Source organism: Ursus americanus, chromosome 3 (genome assembly GCF_024610735.1).
Source record: "Ursus americanus isolate L20-20 chromosome 3, mUrsAme1.1.p, whole genome shotgun sequence".
Lineage (NCBI taxonomy): Eukaryota > Metazoa > Chordata > Mammalia > Carnivora > Ursidae > Ursus > Ursus americanus.
In genome coordinates this window covers 62,043,456-62,063,410 of record NC_142129.1, presented here as the reverse complement: position 1 = coordinate 62,063,410, position 19,955 = coordinate 62,043,456, and the positions used below count along the sequence as shown (strand labels likewise).

The window sequence follows — 19,955 nt, the reverse complement described above, 5'->3', positions numbered from 1 at the left end:
TGTGAAAGGGTATAGCCATTATAGAAAGAAATACTTTACCCAATTAGCTAAGCTTCTTAGAGAAACATTGTCTATGGACTTAAAAAAAAAAAAAAGAAATGAAATTAATCTAGTTTTATTGGAGTGTTTTAGAGTAATTATTTTCCAAGATTAACATACTATATAAAATTTGTATAAAGATTATATAAATTAGGGATGTTAGCTATGTGTTTGATAAATCTGTGTGAATTTTCTATTATACTCTCTGATACTGAACTAGATTAAATCAGAGGTCTTTATTTCATGAGAAAGATCCAAAATTGTTTTTCTTTTTTTGTTTGTTTTTGTTATGTACTTGATTAATTGCTATTTAAGAAAAATAGCAGTTCAAAACATGTGAAGATATAACCTGAAAATGTCGACATTTAAATACCTTTTTGAGAGTTTTGTTGTGTCAACAGACCTAGTTACAAGTAATACCACTTTGAATTTCAGGTTTTGTTATTGGTTTAGCTGCATTTTGTTGTTAATCATTCTCTCCGTGTGTCAGCTTCCTTGGGGCTTTAAGGAGGAGACTTTCACAATTTACTCTGGGTAATGAAGATTTCTTGGGAGGATACACTGAATGCGTATAGGAAGTCATCTATCAGTCACGCTAGCTTCTAGCTCTTTCAACATGAGGCTATGCGCTGACTTCATAGAGAACTGGAAAAGGAACTCTCCGGGTGAACCAACAACTTGAGCTCAACGGCCTGTTTTCTTGCCTTCACTGGCAAATAACTAGTTTTGGACCAGTAGCGTACTCTCTGGCATGGAGGCATAGAGCACTCCCTAATAGCAGATTTGATGCCAATCCATGCTGAGGTCCTAGATAATCCACAAACTCAGCCCATTGGCATTTCTGCCCAGGTTTGCCTCAGTGTCCTCTTTCAAGCAACTATGGTTAAAGTTGCAGCATGCTTTTCTCCAGCTGCCAGATTTACAGTAGTTTGAGAAGGAAAGAAAGTGTTAGGGCAAGTTCCCTGAAAAGTTGCAGTGTATATGCTATATCTTGCGACTTTGTAAAGTCTTCCAGCTTCCTAAATATGCTCAGAAAAAGGAGATATCCAGAAATGCAGTAGTGCAATAAAATGCACTGCTTTACACACTAAGGACAGGTGACATATTTCAGAAGTAAAAGAGGCCCTCGATATGATTTTCTAGTAAGACTGCTAACACTTCTTGGTACAATCAGGTAATACATACTTATATTTAGGATACTAGAGGAAAAAAGAATTATTCTGATAAAAACAAAAAGGTAGACTCTTCAATATCTTGTTTTTAATAGATTTAGAGAATTAAAACAGAAAATGAATACCAAAAAAAAAAAAATGCTGAGTTGTTAGCCTCCCTATAAAAGAGATAAATAAATAAATAAATAAATAAATAAATAAATAAAATGAAATTTGGAAAAAAAATTAATCAACATTTGGTATGTTTTATCTTTGGCATTTGCCTAGCATCGTTAGGGCAAAAGACTATAAAAAACAATGAGTGAGGAGTAGCCAAACTCTCATAATTATAATAAGCCCTAGAAAGCAAAAGTGCTCTACTGTCTGTTTGATATTTATCCTTAATTATTTTATCTGCTCTGGAACTTTTGTCCTCATTCTTAAAGATCACTGCTGTACTTTCAAGGTAGTTATCTATGTCCTTTAGTATAAATTCCTAAATGCATTTATAGTCATAGGTCAATGCACATTCCACCAATTTTAGTATTTAGACAAAGGGAAATAATCATTAACCTCTCTAAAACTGCTAATTTGACTAGACTGACTTGGTAGTAATCAGCTCTAACCATTCAATTCAGTTAAATTAGATGATGACCCATTCCTCAATGTGAATATTATACCAGGTCCCATCCTTGACCTTTTTTCTTTTCATTTTAAATACTCTCCACCATGTGACCCATGGCCACCTTCATTATCTATATACTGATGATTCATAGATTAGCAACTTCAGCTTGGATGTTTCTCCTATGTCTAGTTTCATACTAAACAACTTCACATGGATGTCTGACAGATACCTCAAACTCAACTGGGCCAAAAACAAAATTCATATTCTTTGGGGAGCTGTCAACTATATTGAGGTACAATTTGTATACAATAAAGCATATCAATTTTATGTGTACAATTAAACAAGCTTTGAAAAATGTATCCAATGAAGATAAAGAACACTCCTATCACACCAAAATGCTGCCTCCTGCCCTTGCAGTTAATACCCTTTTTCTATCTCCTACCCCCTGGCAGCTATGGATCTGCTTATTATCACTAAAGTTTCGCCTTTTGTAAAATTTCATATACATGATATTATATAGTGTGTAGTCTTTTTTGGTATGGCTCCTTATAGTTAACAGAATGTTCCTGATATTCGGTCATGCCGCATGTATCCATAATCCAATCCATTATATTGCAAAATGGAATTCCATTGCATGGATATACCATAATTTGTTTGTCCATTCATCAATTGATGGGCATTTGGGTTTCTTTCCAAATTCTGAGTAGCAATTATGAATATATTCTCTAGGAACACTCACATGCAACTCTTCATTTATCTTGGGTAAAGATCTGGTATAGGAATTATTGAGTTATGTGGTAAGTGTATATTTAACTTCATAAGAAATCATCCATTTGTTTTCCAAAGTGTCTGCAGCATTTTGCATTCCCAACAGCAATTCATGAGAGTTCTAGTAGCTGCACATCCTTGTTGACACTGGGTATGGTCAGATTTTTTTCATTTTAGCTATTCCGTGGGTGTTGTTTGGTATCATATTGTAAGGTGAATTTGCATTTCCATAATGACAAATGCATTTACTTGCCAGCCATATATCTTCCATAGTAAGGAGTCTGTTCAAATATTTTACCCAGTTTTTATGTGTTGTTTATCTTCTCATTATTGAGTTGTAAGTGTTCTTTGAATGTTCTGGATATAAGTTTTGCAAATATTTTCACCCATTCTGTGATCTGACATTTCATTTTCTTGGTGTCTTTTATTTTTTATTTTTTTTTTTAAAGATTTTATTTATTTATTCGACAGAGATAGAGACAGCCAGAGAGAGAGGAAACACAAGCAGGGGGAGTGGGAGAGGAAGAAGCAGGCTCCCAGCGGAGGAGCCTGATGTGGGGCTCGATCCCATAACGCTGGGATCACGCCCTGAGCCGAAGGCAGACGCTTAACCGCTGTGCCACCCAGGCGCCCCTCTTGGTGTCTTTTAAAGAAGAAAACATTTTAATTTGATGAAATCTAATTTATGAGTTTTACATAGATTTTGTTTTTATGTGAGTGTTCTATTAAAGAAATGTTGGCCTAACTTAGGGTCACAAAGATTTTCTCCTGTATTTGCATCTAGAAGATTTTTAGGTTTTTTGCTCTCATTTTATTTTATTTTTTTTTAAAGATTTTATTTATTTATTTGACAGAGATAGAGACAGCCAGCGAGAGAGGGAACACAAGCAGGGGGAGCAGGAGAGGAAGAAGCAGGCTCATAGCGGAGGAGCCTGATGTGGGGCTCGATCCCATAATGACGGGATCACGCCCTGAGCCGAAGGCAGACACCCAACCGCTGTGCCACCCAGGCGCCCCTTTTGCTCTCATTTTAGATTAATGATTCAAATCAATTTTTACACATGGTATGATGTGTGTGTGTGTGTGTGTGTGTGTGTGTGTTTGGATATCCAATTACACCAGTACCATTGGTTGAAAAGATTATTCCATTTTTAATGGTGTTAGAATTATTATCAAAAATCAACTGGTCATTCACTTATGGGTTTATTTCTGAGTGCTATACTTCATTGTTTATATATCTCTCTTGACACCAAAAGCAAGCTGTCTTGACTACTGTAGCTTTGTAAGTCTTGAAATTAGATGGAATAATTCCTCCAATTTTGTTTTTCTTTTGTAAAATGTTGTTGGCTATTTCAGGACTTTGCATTTCCATATAGATTTTAGAATCAGCTTTTCAAATTCTATTAAAAACAAAAAGCTTTCTGGAATTTGGGTGGGGGTTTTTTGAATCATAGATAAATTTAAGGAGAATCTACATCTTAACAATATTAAGTCTTCTGATTCATGAACATGTGATATTTCTCAAATTATTAAGGTTTTGTTTAGTGTCATGCTGCAATGTTTTTAGTTCACTATGTAGGAACTCTTGGTAAACTATACTCTAAATATTTTATATAATTTTTTACTATAGAAATGGTATTTTTAAAATTTTGGTTTCCAATTGTTCATTGGTAACTGTATAGGCATACAGTTGATTTTTGTATATTAATATAGAATCCTACAACCTTGTTAAACTTTCCTTTAGCTCTAGAAGATTTTTTGTATATTTGTTAGCTTTTTCTACATAGACAATCTTGACATCTGGGAATACAGTTTAGTCTTCCTTACTAATCTGGATATAATTTATTTCTTTTTCTTGCCTCAGTGCATATAAGAAATATAATACAATTTTATATATAAGTGGTAGAGTTAATATTTTTGCCTTATTCCAGATACTAAGGAGAAAGCATTCAGACCTTTATTTTGTATCAGTGATGTAGGTTCTAAGTTTTTCATTGATACTGTATATCAGATGGAGGAAGTTCCTCTCTATTCCTAGGTACAACATAATGGGCATTCAGTCTGGACAAATGAAAACTTAGCAGATACTGAGGTTTAATTCTTATTATCCTATCTGTGTAATAGTTATCTCAGAGAGAAAGCAGAGGGAAACAATTATAGACACTATCCACGTCACAGTGGTCGTCCACGCAATTACCAGAAGAATTACCAGAATAGTGAGAGTGGAGAAAAGAAGGAGGGATCAGAGAGTACTCCCAAAATCTAGGCCCCACAGTGCAGACCCTACCACAGGCAGTGGTTTCCACCTCACTACATAAGGAGACCCTCCCGGTGTCCACCCCTTGGATTCTGACTCTCCTATGCAGAGAGAAGTGATGGAAGGTTCAGACAACCAAGGTGCAGGAGAACAGGTAGACCAGTAAGACAGAATGAATCTATATCTATATCTATATCTATATCTATATCTATATCTATATCTATATCTATATCATCTCTGAGTTATAGGCCAAGATTCCATAAGGGGCCTTCTTGCTAAAGATAGCTTAGATAGAATGGCAATGAAGAAGATAAGGAAAATCAAGGAGATGAGACCCAAGGTTAGCAGCCACCTCAGCATCGGTACTACCACAACAATTACCAACACAGACACCCAGAAAACTCTAAACCACAAGATGGCAAAGAGACAAAAGCAGCTGAGAATTCATTGGCTCCAAGGCTAAGCAGGGGCTGCTGAGTAAATGCGGGCTTATCATCTCTACCATCATCTGGTTAGTCATTCAACATGAAGCAATGAAGATGAAATTCCATCAATAAGAAATGAACAAAAGATTGGAGCTGAAGACCTTAAGTGCTTCCTTTTTGCCCATTGAAAAGGTAAATAGAACTATCTGCATTATCTATGGAACATGGGGTTTTTATTATTTTTACCTAAAGTTGTCTCTTTTTGATAATGACAAAACTGTTTTGTTTTTTGTTTTTTTTTTTTAAAGCCTGTTTTTTCTTAATACATCTCTAAAAGGTTTTTTAAGTTTTTTCATATCTGGTCAAGTTGAGATTTTCAAGAACCTCATTTTTACTTTGTAATAAAAGTTTACAACTTGATGTAAAAAAGAAGTCAACAAATGGCAAGCATCTGTTAATAAAGGGTTAATTTTTTTAAAAAGTAATATAAAGTAAAATAAAGAGAATATCTCAAAAAACTTCCTAGTTTAGAAACAAGTTATGCATAAGATAATATGAATCAAATTTTTATTAGACTTTTCACCAGTTACTGAATGAAAGGACAAAATGGAGCAATATCTCCAAAGCTATGAAGTAAAGTGATTTTGAAAACATATTTTAACAGAAACTATGAATAAGTAGATAGAAAATACAGTTAGTTTCAGGCAGGAAGAGACTCAGCGAAGTTATTTCCCTCATATTTTTTTTTAAGAAGAAAAAAAAATACTTGATGATCTGTTTCAGCAAAAATAAAAGAGCAAATAAAGAACACAATTGCATTAAAAACAGTCATACTGAACCAGGATTTCAATTAAAGTACATTCCAAAAAGACAGCTGAGCAAAAGTCTACAAAGCAGTTAATCTTAATGATGAAGAGTCAGTCAGTAGGACATCTATAAGAACAAAATGGATTCCACTCAATAAGTAGTGATGGTAATGAGGTAAAGGGTGATCTCTCATATATATTTTAAAAGTAAGCTAGAAACTCTAGGAATAACAAAAATGCATAGGTCACTTATGCAACCTCTTAAAATATAGCTTAATTGTGAGTCTGATAGGATGTAAGAAATGAGAATCTATTTGACTGTACAGATTGAGGCAGTATCTGTTGAGTGGCAGAGATTTCCTGGCATAGGATTGATGACATTTCCTCCTGTAAAGATTCAGTTATACCGATTGGTTCTATAGTGAATAATATTTCCACACACTTAATACTGGTTATTATTTTTAAGTCTTTCAAATAAACTGATAAACAATGTATAAAAGAAAATTATAATTACACAAAAGGCTATAGATGTTATCAAGTCTGACACTATAAAAGCAATAATATACCTGGTCACAGTTGGGGCATACATGTGGGGGGAAAAGTGTTTGAGAATCAGCTCATATAGACAATTATCAAGAGATACCTGGAGTTGTTAGAAATAAATGGTTTAAATCTGTAATGATACTCAGTAAAAGAGCTAAAACTAATGTGCATTACACATTTTAAGTGGGATGAAGGTAGACGGAAGTGGTATAAGCAAACTAAGTTCTTTCATAATCAGGGCTCAATATTACCTAAATTTGATAATTTTAAAATGGAGCTATAGGCATATTATGTACAGTGGTGGTAGCTACCAGGTGGACTAAAACCTGAAATGATTTGTTAATTTTTCAAGTGATTTTGTCTGAGGTTGTGAATCTGAAATCCCTCAGGGAGTCAATGGATATTTAAATGAAAGAAGCCACCACTGAAGAGAAACTGTGACAAATGGGCTATCGCTGCCATCTTAACTCCAAGCACTTGTTGTCAACCAGGAAGAAAGCCCTGTGTTTTCAGACATTCTAATTGTGCAAGAGAATTTGCATATAAAGATTTTTGCATGATATACCAATTATGAAGAAGCAGAGAGAGAAATTAAGAAAACAATTCCATTTATAATTGTACCAAAAATAATAAGACAGTTATGAATAAACCTAATCAAAGAGATGAAAGACCTGTACTCTGAAAACTATAAAACACTTATAAAAAAAAACTGAAGATGACACAAAGAAATGGAAAGACATTCCATGCTAATGGATTGGAAGAATAAATGTTGTTAAAATATCTATACTACCCAAAGCAATCTATACATTTAATGCAATCCCTATCAAAATATTAATAGCATTTTTCACAGAACTAGAACAAACAATTCTAAAATTTGTATAGAACCACAGAAGACCCTGAATAGCAAAAGCAGCCTTGAAGAATAAAAACAAAGCTGGAGGCATTACAGTTCCAGAATTCAAGTTATATCACAAAGCTGTAGTAAAACAGTTTGGTACTGGCACCAAAATAGACACATAGATCAATGGAACAGAATAGAAAACCCAGAAATGGACCCACAAGTATATGGTTGATTAATCTTAGACAAAGCAGGAAAGACTCTCCAATGGGAAAAAGACAGTCTCTTCAACAAATGGTGTTAGAAAAACTGCACAGCAATGTGAAAAACAATGATGAAACTGGACCACTTTCTTACACTGTACAGAAAAATAAATTCAAATTGGTTAAAGACCTAAATATGAGACACGAAACCATCAAAATCCTACAGGACAACACAGGCAATAATTTCTCTGACATCAGCCATACCAACTTTTTTCTAGCTATGTCTCCTAAGGCGAGGGAAATAAAAGCAAAAATAAACTATTGGGACTTCATCAAGATAAACAGCTTCTGCACAGTGAAGGAAACAATCAACAAAACTAAAGGATAACCTACTGAATGGAAAAGACATTTGCAAATAACATATCCGATAAAATGTTAGTATCCAAAATATATAAAGAATTTATACAACTCAACATACAAAAAACAAATAATCTAATTAAAAATGGGCAGAAGACATGAACAGACATTTCTCCAAAAAGACATATAGATGGCCAACAGACACATGAAAAGATGTTCATCATCATTGATCATCAGGGAAATGCAAATAAAAACTACAATGAGGTAGTAAGGTCACTTCACACCCGTCAGAATGGCTAAAATCAACAACGCAAGAACTCACAGGTGTTGCTAAGAATATAGAAAAAAAGGAACTCACGTGCCCTCTTGGTGGGCTTGCAAATCATGCAGCCACGGTGGAGACCAGTATGGAGGTTCCTCAGAAAGTTAAAAATAGAACTACTGTATAATCCAACAATCACACTACTTGGTATTTATCCAAAGAATACAAAACCACTAAATCAAACTGATACATGCACCCCTCTGTTTATTACGGCATTATTTACAGTAGTCTGACAGACAAATGGTAAAGAAGCTGTGAGATTTTATATATATATATATATATATATATATATATATATATATATATATATATATAATGGAATATTACTCAGCCATAAAAGGAATGAAATCTTGCCATTTGCATGACATGGATAGAGCTGGAGATTATCATGGTAGGTGGAATAAGTCAGTCAGAGAAAGACAAATACCATATAATCTCACTCATATGTGGAATTTAAGAAACAAAACAAATGAGCAAGAGGAAAAAGCATGAAAGAGGAACCAAGAAACAGACTCTTAGCTATAAGGAACAAACTGATAGTTACCAGAGGGGAGAGGGGTAAAGGGATAGGTGAAGTAAGTGATGGGGATTAAGAAGTGCACTTGTCATGGTGAGCACCAGATGATTAAAATAAAAATTTTAAAAATAAAGATTTTTGTATGATCCTCAAAGTTTGTGTATTGGGGCTAATTTTAAGAAATACTTCAAGAATCAACATTGTATGTGCCAAATAAAATGTGACTCTAGGTCACATCTTGCTTATGGACCACTGGTTTTCCTTTCTGGTAACATAAATGGTCTTGTAATATAACAAAGGCCTGAACGTCTAAATGTATGTTGTGGTTCCCATTTACTCAGGATTTGGAACATGTTGCAGTTAAAAATAAGGTGATTTCAAGTAGCTAGACTGGAAAAGATACTTACTATATGCTAATCAGGCAAGTAATTACTCTTTAAATGTTTATCTGCACCTCAATTTTCTGATTTTAAGATTGATAATAGTCCCTGCTTTGGTTATCTCTTGGAATTTTTGTAAAGCTCACATAAAAGAATATATACACAAATTTATTTTAAATTACCCAGAGCCATACAAACGTAAGACTGTATCCTTGATATAACTGCTTCCTCCTACCCCCTAAAAAGAACCTAAGTTCCTAGGAGGAGCCCAGGTACTAAATAAGGGGAAGACTTTGAGTATTTAATAAATTCCACGATCCTATCATCACTATCAAATGCACCTACATTCAGAGACTCTCTTTTTTTATATTAACTCTTTACATGATTGTACATAAGTAACCAAGAAAAGAAAGCTGTGTTTTAAATTATTAGACTCAATCTTGATTTCGAGAAGCAAGGTGGAAATGGTGATTTAGAATGGGATTGCTAAAAAAGTAGATCTTAAAAGTCCTCATCACACACACAAACACACACACACACACACACACACACACACACTATCACTATGTATGGAGAAGGATGTTAATTAGACTTTTTGTGGTGATCATTTCACAATATATATAAATATTGAATCATTGTGTTGTACACCTGAAACTAATGTAACATTACATGTCAAGTATTCCTCAATTAAAAAAAAAAAACAATAATAATAAGGTGACATTTCCAGTAAGAAGTTTAGAATACAAATTTAACTCCATTCCTCTCAAAATTACACTTGGAGTTGGAGCAAGGTGATTTTTTTCCTTGAGAATAGACTCAAATTCCATGAAGCAGCCCAGATCCTAGGATAAAGTATGGATAATATGCATGGCTCAAAATCTCTCTTCTCTCCCAATGAAGAACAAAAGGAAATAAACTGGAGTAGTGAGGAGTGATATGAGATTATAAAATCTGTAGACACAGAAAGAACAAGGTGTGAAGGAAAGCATGGAGAAAAGACAGAGTAGATTTCAAAGCCTGCTCTGTTAGAACCATCTTTAAGAAAGAACTTAATTTCCCAAATCACCTTTCCTTACTTCAGTGGAAATTCATTCACTCTTTACTCCACCCTGGAATTGATCATTTGCTTAGCAACATGTGGAGAGAGGCTATCTTGGTCTTGAACAGCCCTAAATGTCTATAAGAGAGAAAAAATATTAGCCATGACTTTCTTGTTAAGCTGCCAAGAGCACACCAAGGCTTTTAAAAATGTCATTGCCCAGCTTTCTACTTACCCCCCGAGACTCTTTAGTACAGTGAGGAAGGAATACACTGTACCACATTCATCATACCTGACGCTATTCAACCACAGTGAGGTCAAAAACACCTGAAAAGAAATGGTGGGTCCCAACTGAGCATTATAGCAACTTTAACATCACGGAGAAGCCAAAGGAATCACAGAAAGTTAAAGCAACATCCATTTTGTGCCTCCAGTGGATCTAATTAACTTCAGTAGTTTTGATAAATAGTTTTTTAATATTTTGATCTGGATAATATTTGCATATGGACCTGGCATCATATAAAACAAAATTTAATTAAAATATCTTTATTAGGTACAATCTATAAGCTTCAAATCAAACAAAATATAAATCATTGCTGCTACATACTTACATGCCTCTGGGTACGTGTGATAACATGAGTTGAAATGAAAGGTATTAGTTACAGGAACATTGAAATAATAAATTTATTAACAAAAAGAAAAGTGATATATGAATGCGTCATATTACAAATAGAAAGAGTAAATAAATATTTTACTATACACTGAGCACATCAGACCCATTATTAAGCTGTATTTAACCACATCCTCTTATGTTGTTATTTTCCAGGCACAGCAATTCTTTGAAATCCTATTTGATGTGCTGGCCTATAACATTTGACCACACTTACAGCACAAGTGTAAAATCAATTTTCTGTTCTCCCATTTATCTCTGTACTGATGTTAGTTGGCTCTCTAATGGAATGACTCTTCTGGAGAGGTAGTTATTTTACTTCAGAGTGGCATTTCAGAAGCCTTAAATGGGCTGAAGAGATGGCATGTGACCTTTAGGAATATTTTAGTTCTACATTTCTTTGAAAAAGAACTGTTTAACCCTGTGTATGTTATTACACTGCTGATGCTTCTTTTATTCCTCCTCGTATTCACTATACTGTTAAGAAAGTTTGGTTTTCTTTATGTGAGAACAAGGTTGGGAATTTTAGTACCTGTTAAATTTGATACTTAAATCTTCCCTGAAAGGAATCATCTCACAATTAAACTATGTGTGTAATGATCCAATTTCCTGATTACAGTTTCTTTAAGCGCAATATCATGTTCTTAACCTTGCTTATGATAACCTTTTAAACTGATGTATGGGCAAATACCAAATAATCTGCATGAAAAGGAAATAATTTTTAAAATGCCTTATTGCGGCCAATCTACATCTTTTGAGGACATGTTCATTAATCATCTCACTTTAAAAAACAGGATTTTTAGTTTTCACTATGCTGAAATATTTTTAATGTTTTTTCACCTCTTACATCACTCACATTTTCTTCCTTAAGTAAATTGCTATTTGATTTTATTTTCAACTGAATATTATTTATAAAATCTTATTGTGTAGTGTCTTACTATAATTTACTTAATTTTAGAAATCTTGAGATAGTAAACACTAATTTTAGCATTCTTTTTCAGTTGATTTTCTTCTAGAGTTATACTTTATCTCTTTCTTAAAAAAAATCACTGTGCAAATTTTTAAAAAATTCTCTTCTAACAGATGTAATCTCTGAACATTTTTATCTTTAGTACACATAAATGCTCTTCCTAAATCCTCCTCTATTATCCCAAAAGGTGGCTTCACAGAAAACAAACTTCTTCATATGGGAGCACAGAGTCTTAGTATTAAACTCGAGAGTTAGACAACATATATATTTAGTATGTTCAATATGATTATAATTTACTTCCTTTTTCAAAATGTAGATCATTCGTAAAGACAAAGGGCATGGGGAAGGTTTTTGACAATAGGAAAATAAATATATCTGTGAGATCTTCCTTTTGTGCTCTTCCAGGAAGATTTCATTTTGTTCTTCTGTTTTAAAGTCACATAAAGTGGATACATTGGTATCTATCAAGCATATATCCAGTACTTTAAATACCCTTGTGTATATTCTTTATATATATGTGGCCATAGACCTACTTTCCTTTTTTTCTTTTAAAGATTCTTTTTATTTGTCGGAGAGAGAGAGCACAAGCAGGGGGAGCAGCAGGCAGAGGGAGAAGCAGACTCCCCACTGAGCAAGAAGCCTGATGCGGGGCTCCACCCCAGGACCCTGGGATCATGACCTGAGCCGAAGGCAGATACTTAACTGACTGAGCCACCCAGGAGTCCCTAGAACTACTTTCCTAATCAAGAGAAAGAGGTAAATCCTGTCCATGGGGTGTTAAAAAAGACGAAGTATATCGTGATTTGGACCTTCCATTCCCAAAGTACCTCACCTCCCAGTTGAGACATTTCATATAGGTAATAGTTTACCAAAAAACCTCAAGAGGAAAAGAAATGACCCAGGCAGAGAAATCTATTCTAGATGATGAGATGAAGGAAAACGGTTTACTTGGCCATAGGCAGATAAACTTGTAGTCCAATGTCTTAAACTTCTTTCCCTCTATCTACTTCTGACCAGACAAAACCTCTATCTTAAAACTTGGAGAATTCTGCTTTGCTTTTAGTAAGAGAGGCAATTAACTCTTTACAAGTAGTATGCAGGATCAATCCACCAGGCCAAGCCACTAGTGGGAGATCATCCCAATGGTGGCAGGAATATTCAAGGGTGGTAAGCCCTAGGAAACCAGATTTGGGACTTTGGGCTTATAATTAATACATGCAATAAAATATTTTATTGCAGCACGTTAACATTAAGACTATGGGAGAAAAAGAAGTGGCAATGCCTTACTGAGATAACCTATTTTGGTTTGTTCTTTAGTTTTATTTTTTTATGTGCATTGTAAGACTTATTTTAGTTTTTCCAGCAGATGGAGGTTTTACTTTGCTTCTCTCCCCACCTTGGTATTGGCTTCTGAAGTAAAGCAGATTTCCTCGTTCCCATCCGCCATATGGGTGACCTGGGGTAATCTTTCATATGGTGCTTAAACAAGAGATTACTTACACTACAGCTTTTACTTAAAAAGAACTCTATCAATATCTTGAATTCTCTCCATCCCCTCCCCATCTAGATCGTGCTCAGTTTATCTGAGTTTGTACTAAATTCTGAAGTTGATACTCGCTTAATGCTCTGAATGGCGAAACATGGACCTCCCCTCAAGTATCTAAGCTCTCATTTCTCTAAGGTTATTTACAAATCAGTGCTACATAAAACAGACTGGAAAGAACTTGAGCAATTTCATTTATGAAACAGTACTTTGAGTTATCCAGGCTTTTCTCCATTGTTGGAAATTCTGGGTGTTAGAATTTTATAGTGTTTCTAAATTTTTATGTATAATCATCAAGCAGATTAGTAATCTTATTCATATTATATATGAATATATTGAATACTATATATATTATAAGAAGAGAAGTACTTTGAGAAATCATTAAAATAATTATGCTGACTTTACTAAAAGGTATCAGCATATTCATACATGAGGAAACATATAGTAATGTTAAAATAGGATTATTAAATATAAAATTTTTTAAGCATTTTATAGCCAAGAAGCAAATATTTACAATATACTGTTTTGTTTTGTTTTTTAGAGTGGGGGGAGGGACAGAGGGAAAGAGAGAGAAAGATTCTCAAGCAGACTCCACACCCAGAGAGGAGCCCACCATACGGCTCCATCTCATGACCCTGAGATCCTGATTTGAGCCGAAATCAAGAGTTGGATACTTAACCAACTGAGCCACCCAGGTGCTCCTACAATATACTGTTATTGCTGGTGTTAGAATATTATTAGGATTTAAAACAGATTCTTAAAATAGCATATTTTACTTTAATATTTCTTTTTTTTAAAAGATTTTATTTATTTATTTGACAGAGATAGAGACAGCCAGCGAGAGAGGGAACACAAGCAGGGGGAGTGGGAGAGGAAGAAGCAGGCTCATAGCGGAGGAGCCTGATGTGGGGCTCCATCCCATAACGCCGGGATCACGCCCTGAGCCGAAGGCAGATGCTTAACCGCTGTGCCACCCAGGCTCCCCTACTTTAATATTTCTAATTAGTGCCAGTGTTTATAAAGTTTTCCATTATTGTAACTGGGGTCCATATAATTGAGAAGGGTATAATACATGATGGGTTCCATTGTTCTGATGGTCTCATTAGAAATGAGGGCAGGGACATTGACCATTGCATTGAAAGCTTAATTCCCAGCTCCCAGAAGAGTACCTCACATATAGCAAATGTTCAATACACAGTTATTAAATAGATGAGCGTGCAATCTGTCATGACCAAATCACACTATCCTGTCTTATTAATAATAATGACAAAAAATATTAAACAAATTAGGTTGTGTCTGACTCAACCTGGTAGAAAAATCTTGGCCTTCTATAAATACCCTATATATTTTCTTTATGCAAGTTTTATTATGAAAGACTTGAAACAGAATAAAGAACTGTTTTCAATTATAGAAAGTACATGTGCAGAAAAAATAAATGTTGTAAGGATGAACACCTTCTTATCAGAATTTATTTATTTATTTTTTACTTTCTACTCAAAGCATTCCTCAAATACATGCAAATATTTGCTGCTAACAATTTATGTCACACACTTTCTTTTTGGTGCAATGCATTTAAATATAAAAGCATCATAGTTATTGTCTGATTTTTCTTTGTTTTTTACAGTATCCTAAAATATGGGAAAATATCATTTGGCCAAAGTTGTATTTCCAATCTCATTTTTGTTCTTTACATAACATAGCCATCATGAAGCAAATAAGCCCTGTACAGAAAATTGAAAAATGCTTATCAGTTTAACCAAAGCACAGGACTTGATTTACAAAGTCAGAGACACATTTCTTTTTATTATAAAACAGAGGAAGTCAAGTCTGTACATTATGGGGAAGTTGAGTTCCTGCTTATGTAGTTGCTAGAAATCTAAGGAGCCCAGTGACAATTCTCCCAGATACACTCAGCTTTAGATCATTACACGAAACTTGTTTATTGTACCAGCATAACCTCCCCACTTCTTGTTTCCTTTTTTCTTACTTTTAACAAAAAGCATTCAAATGAATCAGAAATGTACTTATTAGATGACACATCTGAACTTCTTACAAATCAAAGCAATAGTTCCAAATTTGAATATTTACATTTTGATACAATAATATGAAATTTCAAGCCAAGCCAGATTTTAAGACCCTGAACTGTACATTTTTATAAGAAGAACATTATTTAGGTGCCTAACAGTAATCTTACAAAATGTGCTGTGCTGTTTTCAATTTATTGAACCTAAAGACCTTTTGTTGTTCTAAATATTCTCTATGTCAATGCAGTTATAAACCTCACAAAATACATTTTACTAAAGTCTTCTAGAACGTGGAAAGATTCCAGTATTTGGAATGTCTCCATATGGTACACGTACACACACACACACACACACACACACACACACACACACACACATTATTTAAGGACAAGTCAGACTGAAAGAGCAAAATCAGCTCCATGAAATTTCCCTACATCCCTTAATTCCCAAGGTGGAAAGCAGTTTTTGTAAGTCTGGGATTCCAAAAATGTGGATAAGTCTGGGAGACAAGATAGATAGGGAAAAATGATTGTTTTGTACTTATTCTCTGGAGTACAAATCAAGAATTCAGAAGCAACTGGACACATAGTGATATTTCAATGGTGTATTCAGAACGAAATACGTTTTGTGAGTCTTTGAATTTTGCTGAGTAGTTAATGAGGCTCTCCAAAGGGATTTCTTGTACAAGGTTAAAAACATAAACTAACCCTTTAGGACTCCCTTACTATAGCACTTTACATTCATAATTTTCAGGAAATAAAGTTTTTCACAATATGGTCTTTTGATACATCAATGGGTGGATAGATTTTTTTTTTCTTAAAAAACCTACTATAACCATACTTCTACTTTTTAGCTTCTGCACCTGGATTCTAATTTGTTGGTCTTTCTATGCATGTATTCCTAAAATATGGATATAATTGAATTTTCTAGCTAATGAAGACTAGAGTTTTTTAACTTTGGCATTATTGCCATTTGGGGAAGGATAATTCTTTTTGTGGGAACTATGCTGTGCATTCTACACTGTTTAGCAGCATAACTGCCCTCTACCCCTTAGATGCCAAGAGTACACCCCTTCCAATTATGACAACCAAAAATGTCTCTAGACATTACCTAAAATGTCTGCTGAATCATGGATTGAAGCCGGTATCAGAAGACTGCTCTTGAGGCACCCGGGTAGCTCAGTCAGTTAAGTGTCCACCTTCAACTCAGGTCCTGATTTCAGGGTCCTGGGATCTAGCCGGGCTGGATGTTGGGCTCCCTGCTCAATGGGGAGTCTGCTTCTCCCTCTCTATCTGCCCCTACCCCCTGCCAATGCTGTCTCTCTCTCAAATAAATAAATAAAATCCAAAAGAAAAAAAAATGACCCTTCTCAGCAGTTATTGGATGCATGAGGTTGGCTGGAGTTGGAGGCGTGTGATGCTAGTAGATGAGTAATTAGTTCTAATACACCTGCAAACGACTCTGATGTGTTTTATAACTTTTCTCTTAAATGTATCAATGTACTTGTTTTTATTGTTTTAATGTGTCCTTGTAATGAAAGATACATTAGAACAAATCAACTAATCAATGAATAATATATGGTCATACATTTACAAAGGCACAACAAAGTACACAAAAGACACTCTCTTTAATAAAGGAGGACATATGGGCAGAACTATAAAACATGGTATTGTCAGTAAATCTGATACTGAATTTTATAAACTTCTGTAGTTGTGGTATGCCCTATTTCTAAATAACAACTAAAATCCAGTCCTATGTTATAGCCAAATGGAATCTTTAAGAAATCGGTACAGTCATTTCTTTAAAATATCCCCAGGGATAAAGAGTTAGAAGAGTTAATGTACTCAATGCGTCATTACTTCCCAACCTCCTTCAACAAAAAGGAAATTAGTTATTGGTGTACTACAGATATTTCAACACAGTATAAAAAATAAATGCACATTATACATATAAGTCTAAATGTAATTGAATAAAGTAATTTTGTTTCTAAAGCAACAGAGTTGTCTGTCAGTCAGTTTAAATACGTTGTATTTTACACAGCCCTAGTAAAGAATAAAGGATAAGAGTTATAACTTGTATAATTTTAAGTGCTCTCCAGTGAGAACCTCTGGGAACTGCTGCCACCTGTTGGTCATAGATTACAGAACATAAGATCACGTCTCCAGCTGCTAGAGATTCTGTATACGTATTAGGCATTCTACTTCGGCCATTTGCACTTATCAATATTTATGAATATAATTTTTTATCAATTGCAGTCAAATCACACTTTATTAACATAGTTAGGATGTATATTATGGTACAGTTGTCCTATGATTTAACTTATAAAAAGTTGCTCCAAAAATGACTAGGATTTTAAAAGGGTGAAACTTTGCTTGTGATTAGCTAGTATTGAAAAGCAGGTAGGTAAAAAGTGGTATAGTAGGTCACAGAATATTTCTGTAACAGTCCCTTGATAGTCAATAATGGTTTTTACAAAGCCGATCTTATTAACCTGTAGAAAGATGATAATAACTGTTCCAGTGTAGGAAATTGTTGTCTAACAACTTAGCTGTGGAAACAGATACAATGATGTAAACAAATTAGAAATACCAAAACTAATTTTATTTCTAAACATGAGTGGCTTGTTTTATTGCCACAAGAAAAGACCCTTCATATGTAAATAATAGGATAAACATTGTAGCAGGGTACTACAAAACTGACAAGATGCCAGAATAGGACCATTTATAAGAAGAGCACAGAGAAAGACACTAAATGTCAAACATCCCTTTGGATCTGTTTCTATCTCTGGACTAAAATAAACATGATACATTTGTTGAAATTTAAGAAATCTCACCGGCAAAACAATCAACCACCATAACAATGCTGCCTTTAAAGTTATACAATTATTTATCCAATAAGTATTTTAAAGCAAATACTATATGTCCCACGTAGGTGCTTTGTTAGGTACCAGAACCTTTCTAAAGGCATCAAATATGAAAAGAGCTCTTCGTTTGCTGAAAAATATGCTTCTCTAAATACTATTCCATTCTAATTACACAGAGTTTTGATGAAACCACTCTGCTTTTACTCATAAAATCAGTAGCAATTGGAAGGATTCTGAAATCACTGAACCCTGTGAGTTGCCTCACTGTGGCTGAGGGCTGCAGAAAGAAGTGGAAAAGAGTGTCTAAGATTAACATTGTCCAGACAGCCAGAGTCGCAAATGGTGTGAAAAAATCATGACAGACCCAGCTCTTAACAAGGACTTAAACACTTACAAGCTGAGCAACCTTTTTCAAGTCTCTTAACTTTCAAGGACTGTTTTCTCTTCATTCAGTATCAAGAGGGATACTAGACTCAATGATATTTAAGTTCCTTTTTAACCATAATATTCCACTATTCCATGTAAGTCTCAATAGTAACTTCATGTTTAGAAATTATCATGATCATTAATCTTGTCATTTTCTTAAAAAATCTAAATCTTCCTTTTAATCTCATCGTCAGGCATTAGTCTCTGACAGGCTAGCGATTCTCATTATTTGCATGGCTCTGTCATGATGGAAGGCATCATCTCCAAGTTATTTGTACTGACGTATTTTTTCCTTCCAAATAGTATTCCAATATGTAGCACTGCATACTGGGGAAATAAAGATGAATAAAAGATGGCCCTTGCTTTCAAGTAGGTAACAATCTAGTACAGAGGTAAAACACAGAAACAGATAATAATATTGGGCAATAAGAGAAGTATTCACAAGAAGTAAACATAAGACCCACCTAGCCCAATGTTATGGTGAGTGAGGATGGAGTCACAGAAGGCTTCCTAAAGGAAGGCACCATCCAATATGAGTTTTAAAGGACGTATTAAAAGATGACTTGAGTGTACACAGAAATAAAAGATATTGAAAAATCTATCATATCATCAGAAGCAATGAAAAGAATAAACACAAATAAAAACACGGTTAAGAAGAGGAAAGGGAGATTTTTTTAAGATATCACAGAGGGGTGCCTGGCTGGCTCAGTCAGTAGAGCATGAGACTCTTGATCTCAGGGTTATAAGTTCAAGCCCCACGGTGGGTGTAGAGATTACTTAAAAATAAAATCATTAAATAAATAAAATATTGTAAATAAGTAAATAAAATATCGCACAAAACAAAATACATGATAACAATGTGCTTTGGAATGAAACAAACATGATCGGAAAAATGACAGATACTGAAGATATCAACTGTATAAATGGTATTTCTTTATAACAAACCACGATAAATAGAAGAAAAACAAATAGCAGAATTATGTGTTCCTGAAAAAAAGTTTTAATTTTTTTTAACTTAAAAAAAAGTTTTAAATTTTCCTATAAAACCACCCGGGAAAATGTTGATATACAACATTAAGACATACACTGTTAAAATTAGTGGATTTCAAGAACATTCCCTGTAAAGGGAGTGATTATAAGATACCATATCTCACATACTTTTTCTAACAAACAAACATTATGTTTGATG

The 19,955-nt window shown here is 34.3% G+C and overlaps 1 long non-coding RNA gene and 1 pseudogene across 18 annotated transcripts in view; one reads left to right on the top strand and one right to left on the bottom strand.

Annotated features, from left to right (window-relative positions):
* LOC123789238 (uncharacterized) overlaps positions 1–19,955 on the bottom strand; it is a 685,069-nt gene that overhangs the window by 564,157 nt on the left and 100,957 nt on the right. The window lies entirely within an intron of this gene.
* LOC148110405 (Y-box-binding protein 1 pseudogene) lies at positions 2,608–5,317 on the top strand (annotated as a pseudogene).